The sequence below is a fragment of the Cetorhinus maximus genome, unplaced genomic scaffold, assembly GCF_964194155.1.
Source record: "Cetorhinus maximus unplaced genomic scaffold, sCetMax3.hap1.1 HAP1_SCAFFOLD_3763, whole genome shotgun sequence".
NCBI lineage: Eukaryota > Metazoa > Chordata > Chondrichthyes > Lamniformes > Cetorhinidae > Cetorhinus > Cetorhinus maximus.
The window spans coordinates 1-10,000 of NW_027599669.1; positions in this window are offsets into that span (position 1 = coordinate 1).

The window sequence follows — 10,000 nt, forward strand, 5'->3', positions numbered from 1 at the left end:
TGTGGCCCTGAGGAGCCTCCAGGGCTGTGGGGGACCCCCCGCAGTCCCCCTGCGCTTGGACTACCCCCTGGCTCTTCCTGCATTCTGCGCTCGGGACGCGCAGTCCCCTTTAAGGGAGGCGGTGGGGGGTGGGATATGGGTCAGCGGCGGCGTGGGGGGGTGGTGGGGCGTTCAGGAGAGGACTGAGTCGGAACAAACCTCCCCCGAGCAGATTGCACAGGAAGCGGAGCCTGGGAGATCAGGTCAATGGCTTTCATCGCAGGCCTCACTTCCCCATGGCCATTCTGTCATCATGGGGCCATTAGCAGCTCCCCTGCCACACCCGGTCTTCCCAGACCACCCCTGGGAAAAGGAGCCACTGGAATCATCCCCACCCCCCACCTCAAGGACAGATCCCACTGACCTCGACTCCAGACACACACACACACACACACACACACACACAATCCAGGCCAAGAGGCTCCCCGGAGAACACTCGGGAGCGGAGAGCGGGACAATCCTTCCCCTCCAGACTTGCCCATAACCCTCGCCTCCCCCCTCCCCCGGTCGATCAGGAACCTGTCTAACTCAGCCTCGAATATAGTCAACACCCCGGCCCCCACTCCTCTCTGGGGAGGGGGGGAGAGAATTCCACAGACTGACCACCCTCGGAGAGAAGAAATTCCTCCTCGTCTCCGTCTTCAACAAGAGACCCCCTCATTCTGAAACTGTGTCTCCCCCTCCTCCTCGTTCTATATACCCCCCCCACGAGAGAGGGGTAAACATCCCCTCAGCCTCCACCCTCCCCTCTCCCCCTCAGGATCTGATATGTTTCAATAAGATCCACCTCTCATTCTTCTAAACTCCATTGGGTACAGGGCCCAACCTGTTCAACCTTTCCTCATCGGACAAATCCCCCCTTCGTCCCGGGAATCAGCCCAGTGAACCTTCTCCCAATGGCCTCCAATAGCGAGTCTGTCCCTCCTTAAGTCAGGAGACTGAAACTGTCCACTGCGCTCCAGGTGCGGACTCCCCAGTTCCCTGCACACTCGGAGCGAGACTTCCCAGCTTTTATACCCCATCCCCCTCGCAATAAAGGCCGTTTGCCTCCCGAATCACTTGCTGCATCTGGGTACTAACTTTTCCCGATTCATGTACCTTGTCCTCGGCCCAACCATCTTCAGCTGCTTCATCGATGACCTTCCTTCCATCATAAGGTCAGAAGTGGGGATGTTCGCTGATGATCGCACAATGTTCAGCCCCATTCGCGACTCCTCAGATACTGAAGCAGCCCCATGTCCAAATGCAGCAAGACCTGGACAATATCCAGGCTCAGGGCTGACCAGTGGCGAGTGACATTCACGCCACACAAGTGCCAGGCAATGACCATCTCCAACAAGAGAGAATCCAACCATCGCCCCCCTGACGTTCAATGGCATCACCCTCACTGAATCCCCCACTATCAACATCCTGGGGGTTACCATTGACCAGAAACTGAACTGGGACCAGCCGTATAAATACTGTGGCTCCAAGAGCAGGTCAGAGGCTGGGAATCTTGCGGAGAGTCACTCACCTCCTGACTCCCCCAAAGCCTGTCCACCATCTACAAGGCACAAGTCAGGAGTGTGATGGAATACTCCCCACTTGCCTGGATGAGTGCAGCTCCCACAACATTCAAGAAGATCTACACCGTCCAGGACAAAGCAGCTCCCGCTTGATCGGCACCCCATCCACAAACATTCACTCCCTCCACCACCGACGCACAGTAGCAGCAGTGTGTGTACCGTCTACAAGATGCACTGCAGCAACTCACCAAGGCTCCTTCGACAACACCTTCCAAACCCACGACCACTACCATCTAGAAGGACAAGGGCAGCAGACACATGGGGACACCACCACCTGGAAGTTCGCCTCTGAGCCACTCACCATCCTGACTTGGAAATATATCAGCCGTTCCTTCACTGTCGCTGGGTCAAAATCCTCGAACTCCCTCCCTAACAGCGCCATGGGTGTACCTACACCACATGGACAAAATCCTGGAACTCCCTCCCTAACAGTGCCGTGGGTGTATCTACACCACACGGACAAAATCCTGGAACTCCCTCCCTAACAGCGCCATGGGTGTACCTACACCACACGGGACAAAATCCTGGAACTCCCTCCCTAACAGTGCCGTGGGTGTACCTACACCAGACGGACAAAATCCTGGAACTCCCTCCCTAACAGCGCCGTGGGTGTACATACACCACACGGACAAAATCCTGGAACTCCCTCCCTAACAGCGCCGTGGGTGTATCTACACCACACGGACAAAATCCTGGAACTCCCTCCCTAACAGCGCCGTGGGTGTATCTACACCACACAGACAAAATCCTGGAACTCCCTCCCTAACAGCGCCGTGGGTGTACCTACACCACACGGACAAAATCCTGGAACTCCCTCCCTAACGGCGCCATGGCTGTACCTACACCACACGGACAAAATCCTGGAACTCCCTCCCTAACAGCGCCGTGGGTGTACCTACACCACACGGACAAAATCCTGGAACTCCCTCCCTAACAGCACTGTGGGTGTACCTACACCACACGGACAAAATCCTGGAACTCCCTCCCTAACAGTGCCGTGGTTGTATCTACACCACACAGACAAAATCCTGGAACTCCCTCCCTAACAGTGCCGTGGGTGTACCTACACCACAGGGAATGCAGCGGTACAAGAAGGCAGCTCACCCCCACCTTCTCAAGAGGCAGTTAGGGGTGGGCAGTAAGTGCTGACCCAGCCAGCGACGCCCACATCCCGTGAATGAAATGGACACCCAGATCCCTCTGTAAGTTCTGCAGTCTCTCTCCACTTGTATGGAATTCCGCCTTTCCATATTCCCCTTTCCAAGTGAACAGCTTCACGTCGCCCCAGGAGCTCCCCGGAGAAGAGTGCGTGCAAAGAAAGTCGACTCGGGTGTGCATCACAATATTGGATGAATGAACTCGATCTTTAATGGACTGAACAGACATGTTTTATCAGAAACGAACCCCCCTCGTGCCCCCTGCTGAGTGCGGACCTGTTCAGCACCCCCACTCAGCCCCCCGCCCCCACCCCCACCCTACCAGGCGACCCCACAGCCTCGGCCGCCCGCTCGAGCCGCTAACCCCGGCCTCCGTGCGCCCCTTGCTGAGTGCCGAGTGCACTGGGCACCAACCTGCCTCGCGCCCCCCCCACCCCTCCCAACACCCGCTCTCCCATCGCCTTGGCCTCCGCAGGAAGAGCGGACGACGCGTCGGCGTGCCGCCTCACTGAGTCGAATAGCTGCCGACACCAAATGGCAAAGGAGCAGGCTAAAATGAAGGGGCAACGATGGATTAGAGGGTAGAGGGGCGTGGGTGGATTAAAATCACACACCCCTCCTCCCCAGGCCGTGCAGAATGACGCTCATCTGACAATATAACCCGGCAGAGAACGCGCAGTGTGCTCACTCCTATCTTACTCTAGGCCCTGAGCTCCATAATCCAGGCCGACACTCCCCCCGGTGCCAGTACTGAGGGAGTGCTGCACTGTCAGAGGGAGATGTATTTACTCTAGGATTTGAGCTCCATAATCCAGGCCGACACTCCCCCCCTGGTGCCAGTACTGAGGGAGTGCTGCACTGTCGGAGGGAGATGTATTTACTCTAGGATTTGAGCTCCATAATCCAGGCCGACACTCCCCCCGGTGCCAGTACTGAGGGAGTGCTGCACTGTCGGAGGGAGATGGATACGTACTCTAGGATTTTGAGTGCTATGATCCACTATTCCTACACCCCGCTATGAAGGTGATGAGCAATCCAGGCGTTTATACACATTTGGGGGCGGTGGGGGAAGTCGATTTGAGAAGTGGCAGGGGGTTTAGCGGAGGGGGGCGAGAAAGTGCACCGACAGAGTGGGGGTGTTCCCGCCGCCCGATTGGCCAGTATCCCCCCCCCCACAAAAGCCCCCTCCCCCACCCCACCTTTCACTCCTCCGTTCACTCCTGCCGCACCTCGGCCACCAGTTCGGCAGCACTGTCCCTCCGGCCCAGTTTGCGGCGCTGGCCGACCTTCCAGGTCACCCAGCCGCCGGCCAGCGCCAGGGCGGCGGTGGCCAGGAGCGCCAGCCCCAGGGCGGGCAGGACATGGCCCCAGGCCCCCTGGCGGAAGCCCACCCCCGCGGCGCAGGCCCCCACCACCAGCAGGAAGGCGCCCAGGGCCAGCAGGCAGCAGTGGCAGGAGTGGTCCAGGCCTCCGGCGGCCTCCGAGGCCCTCTGCGCGGGGTTGGGGGGCCGGAAGCGGACGCTCTCTCTGGCCGTTTCGAAGCGAGCGCTGTCCGGCAGCGGTTCCTGGCGGGGTGTACCCCACATCCCCGGGCGTGGCGGGTACCCGACTCTCCGAGGGGGCACCTGTGGGGGGTGGAAACACAGACACAAGGAGGTGAGGAATATCTTAGTCACCAACACCCCCGCTATCTCCCCATAGCCCAGTATCAATCCCCAAACTAATCCCACTGCCCCGCACTCTCCCCATAGCCCAGTATCAATCCCCAAACTAATCCCACTGCCCCGCACTCTCCCCATAGCCCAGTATCAATCCCCAAACTAATCCCACTGTCCCGCTCTCTCCCCATAGCCCAGTATCAATCCCCAAACTAATTCCACTGTCCCGCTCTCTCCCCATAGCCCAGTATCAATCCCCTAACTAATCCCACTGTCCCGCTCTCTCCCCATAGCCCAGTATCAATCCCCAAACTAATCCCACTGTCCCGCTCTCTCCCCATAGCCCAGTATCAATCCCCGAACTAATCCCACTGCCCCGCTCTCTCCCCATAGCCCAGTATCAATCCCCAAACTAATCCCACTGCCCCGCTATCTATCCATAGCCCAGCATCATTCCCCAAGCTAATCCCACTGCCCCACTCCCTCCCCATAGCACAGTATCAATCCCCAAACTAATCCCACTGTCCCGCTCCCTCCCCATAGCCCAGTATCAATCCCCAAACTAATCCCACTGCCCCGCTCTCTCCCCATAGCCCAGCATCAATCCCCAAACTAATCCCACTGTCCCGCTCCCTCCCCATAGTCCAGTATCAATCCCCAAACTAATCCCACTGCCCCGCTATCTATCCATAGCCCAGTATCAATCCCCAAGCTAATCCCACTGCCCCACTCCCTCCCCATAGCACAGTATCATTCCCCAAACTAATCCCACTGCCCCGCTATCTATCCATAGCCCAGTATCAATCCCCAAACTAATCCCACTGCCCCGCTCTCTCCCCCTATCCCAGTATCAATCCCCAAACTAATCCCACTGCCCCGCTCTCTCCCCATAGCCCAGTATCAATCCACAAACTAATCCCACTGCCCCGCTCTCTCCCCATAGCCCAGTATCAATCCCAAAACTAATCCCACTGCCCCGCTCTCTCCCCATAGCCCAGTATCAATCCCCAAACTAATCCCACTGCCCCGCTCTCCGTCCCCATAGCCCAGTATCATTCCCCAAACTAATCCCACTGCCCCACTCCCTCCCCATAGCACAGTATCAATCCCCAAACTAATCCCACTGCCCCGCTCTCTCTCTCCCCACAGCCCAGGGTCAATCCCCAAACTCACCCTCGACGGTAATCCTTTCCTGATTGGGGGAAACGCCTCGATTCAACCTCCCCCCCACTTCAAACCTCTGCCGCTCTGATGAGGGCAATCCCAGCCTCTCCCAGCCTCTCCGCGGGAACTGAAGAGCACCCCCTCTCAACCTCCTCCGCCCACCCACCCACCCTACCCACACCTCCCCCAACCCCCAAATCCCCCACCTCCCTCAACCCTCAACCCTGTAGGGGGTCCTTGAGCCAAAGCTGCTGAGGAGGGCTGCCTCAGGCCAGATTTGGTCCCAGTTTTGCCTCTCTCTTGACTCCAGCCAAGGTCACTCACCTGCCAAAGTTGTGCAGAGTCCAGGGACTCCACAGGGAAGCCAAACTGCAACTCCCTTCTCCTCTCACTGTCTTGTCTGTCTGTCTGTCTGTCTGGGCTCCTTCAGCTGGTGGGCTGGTGGTGGGTGGTTGGGGGGTTGGTGTGGATTTTGGAAAAGTGTCCCGGAGCCAAGCACAAGCCAAAAGCAGAGAAATCTCTCCCTGGGAACGAGGGTTCCTTCCCTGGTCGAAAATTGTCGAATATTTAAAGTAAAAACTCCTGAAACTCTGCAGAAACTTCTGCAAAACTTTTTTCCTCCCCCCAACAAACTATCAGAAAGTTGGAGTGGATTTCTCTCTGTCTCTCGGGTGTGTTTGTTTCTGGATTGTGGAAGTGAGATGACGAGTGTTGAAAGTACAAGAATGAAACAAGGAGCGATACGGATCTCCCAACAATCAGCACCACCGCTAAGGGACAACTCCTCTTAAAGGGGAAGTTGCACCGCCGTCCGCCGACAGAATATGTCCAGGGCAGCCTTGCTTCCATGTCTTGCAGGGGTCTCCCCCATCAGCTGGACCAGCCAGAGAGGGAGCTGAGGCCACAAGAGCAGGTCAGAGGCTGGGAATCCTGCGGAGAGTCACTCACCTCCTGACTCCCCCAAAGCCTGTCCACCATCTACAAGGCACAAGTCAGGAGTGTGGTGGAATACTCCCCACTTGCCTGGATGAGTTGCAGCTCCCACAACACTCGAGAAGCTCGACACCGCCCAGGACAAAGCAGCCCCCGCTTGATCGGCACCACATCCACAAACATTCACTCCCTCCATCACCGACGCACAGTAGCAGCAGTGTGTGTACCACCTACAAGATGCACTGCAGGAATTCACCAAGGCTCCTTCGACAGCACCTTCCAAACCCACGACCACTACCATCTAGAAGGACAAGGGCAGCAGACACATGGGAACACCACCACCTGGAAGTTCCCCTCCAAGCCACTCACCATCCTGACTTGGAAATATATCGGCCGTTCCTTCACTGTCGCTGGGTCAAAATCCTGGAACACACTCCCTAACAGTGCCGTGGGTGTACCTACACCACACGGACAAAATCCTGGAACTCCCTCCCTAACAGCGCCGTGGGTGTACCTACACCACACAGACAAAATCCTGGAACTCCCTCCCTAACAGCGCCATGGGTGTACCTACACCACACGGGACAAAATCCTGGAACTCCCTCCCTAACAGCGCTGTGGGTGTACCTACACCACACGGACAAAATCCTGGAACTCCCTCCCTAACAGCACTGTGGGTGTACCTACACCATGGACAAAATCCTGGAACTTCCTCCCTAACAGTGCTGTGGGTGTACCTACACCATAGGGACAAAATCCTGGAACTCCCTCCCTAACAGCGCCATGGGTGTACCTTCACCACAGGGGACTGCAGCGGTTCAAGAAGGCAGCTCACCCCCACCTTCTCTATGGGCAATTAGAGTTGGGCAATAAATGCTGGGCCCAGCCAGGGATGCCTATGTCCCAGGAACAAATATGAAATAAAAATATATCCTATTCCGTTCTCCCTCTTGAGCAGAAGTTAGCGACACAGGTTAATAACGTCCAAACACAGAAGGAAAAATACGCTTGTGAGTTCTGTACTTGAAAATATATTAAACTTATTTCAATCTTTGGTCAGACCACACTCGGAGCACCGTGCACAGTTCCGGTCTCCGTATCCCTCGGTTAGACCACACTCGGAGCACCTTGCACAGTTCCGGTCTCCGTATCCCTCGGTTAGACCACACTCGGAGCACCGTGCACAGTTCCGGTCTCCGTATCCCTCGGTTAGACCACACTCGGAGCACCTTGCACAGTTCCGGTCTCCGTATCCCTCGGTTAGACCACACTTTGAATATGGATGTGCAGGGATTTTAAAAATAAGATTATGTTTTTTCATGGGACATGGGGATCCCTGGTTCATAACCATTTATTGCCCATCCCTAAATGCCCCTTGAGAAGGTGGCGCTGAGCTCCCTTCTTGAACCGCTGCAGTCCCTGTGGTGTAGGTACATCCACGGCGCTGTTAGGGAGGGAGTTCCAGGGTTTTGTCTGTGTGGTGTAGGTACACCCACAGCGCTGTTAGGGAGGGAGTTCCAGGATTTTGTCTGTGTGGTGTTGGTGCACCCATGGCGCTGTTAGGGAGGGAGTTCCAGGATTTTGTCCCATGTGGTGTAGGTACACCCACGGCGCTGTTAGGGAGGGAGTTACAGGATTTTGTCCCTGTGGTGTAGGTACATCCATGGCGCTGTTAGGGAGCGAGTTCCAGGATTTTGTCCGTGTGGTGTAGGTACACCCATGGCGCTGTTAGGGAGTTCCAGGATTTTGTCCGTGTGGTGTAGGTACACCCATAGTGCTGTTAGGGAGGGAGTTCCGGGATTTTGTCCGTGCGGTGTAGGTACACCCATAGTGCTGTTAGGGAGCGAGTTCCAGGATTTTGACCCAGTGACAGTGAAGGAACGGCCGATATATTTCCAAGTCAGGATGGTGAGTGGCTTGGAGGGGAACTTCCAGGTGGTGGTGTTCCCATGTGTCTGCTGCCCTTGTCCTTCTAGATGGTAGTGGTCGTGGGTTTGGAAGGTGCTGTCGAAGGAGCCTTGGTGAATTCCTGCAGTGCATCTTGTAGGTGGTACACACACTGCTGCTACTGTGCGTCGGTGGTGGAGGGAGTGAATGTTTGTGGATGGGGTGCCAATCAAGCGGGGCTGCTTTGTCCTGGACGGTGTCGAGCTTCTTGAGTGTTGTGGGAGCTGCACTCATCCAGGCAAGTGGGGAGTATTCCATCACACTCCTGACTTGTGCCTTGTAGATGGTGGACAGGCTTTGGGGTAGTCAGGAGGTGAGTGACTCTCCGCAGGATTCCCAGCCTCTGACCTGCTCTTGTAGCCACAGTATTTATCTGGCTGGTCCCAGTTCAGTTTCTGGTCAATGGTAACCCCCAGGATGTTGATAGTGGGGGATTCAGTGTTGGTAATGCCGTTGAACGTCAAGGGGGCGATGGTTGGATTCTCTCTTGTTGGAGATGGTCATTGCCTGGCACTTGTGTGGCGCGAATGTTACTCGCCACTGGTCAGCCCCGAGTCTGAATATTGTCCAGGTCTTGCTGCATTTGGACACGGGGCTGCTTCAGTATCTGAGGAGTCGTGAATGGTGCTGAACATTGTGCGATCATCAGCGAACATCCCCACTCCTGACCTGTGTAGTGTGAACGTTACTTGCCATACAAGTAACAGTGGTGCGATGAACAGGGGAGGGTAAGGGGTGGCTTGTGTGGAGCAGAAGAGCCAGAATGGAGCAGATGGCCTGAATGGTCTGTCTATTGACTGCAGATCACACAGTCAATGTGGTTCACCCTAATCTCTTGATCTTCTTAAACCCTCCACAGTCTAGGATCTGAGCTCTCCGAAGAAACATCTACAGCGACGGTGAGTGAGATAGAGAGAGGGAGAGAAAGAGAGAGAGACAGAGACAAAGAGAAAGAGAAACAGAAAGAGAGAGAGACAGAGAGAGAGAGAGACGGACAGACAGAGAGAGACAGAGAAAGACAGAGAGAGAAAGAGAGAGGGAGATACATAGAAAGAGAGGGAGAGAGGGATAGCGAGAGAGAGACAGAGAGAGAGGGAGACACAGAGTGAGAGAGAGAGAGAGAGAGAGAGAGAGAAAGGCAAACAAAGACAGAGAGAGAGACCGAAAGAGAGAGAGAGGCCAAGAGAGAGAGAGAGAGAGAGAGACAGACAGAGAGGGAGCAAGGGGGGTAAGACAGAGAGAGACAAAGATAGAGAGAGAGCAAGAGGGAGAGACAAAGAGAGGGGGAGGAAGGCAGAGAGAGGCGAAGATAGAGAGAGAGAGGGATAGACAAAGAGAGGGGGAGGAAGACAGAGAGAGACGAAGATAGAGAGAGAGAGAGAGAGACAAAGAGAGGGGAAGGAAGACAGAGAGAGACGAAGATAGAGAAAGAGAGAGAGAGAGAGGGGGAGGAAGACATAGAGAGACGAAGATAGAGAGAGGGAGAGACAAAGAGAGGGGGAGGAAGATAGAGAGAGACGAAGGTAGGGAGAGAGAG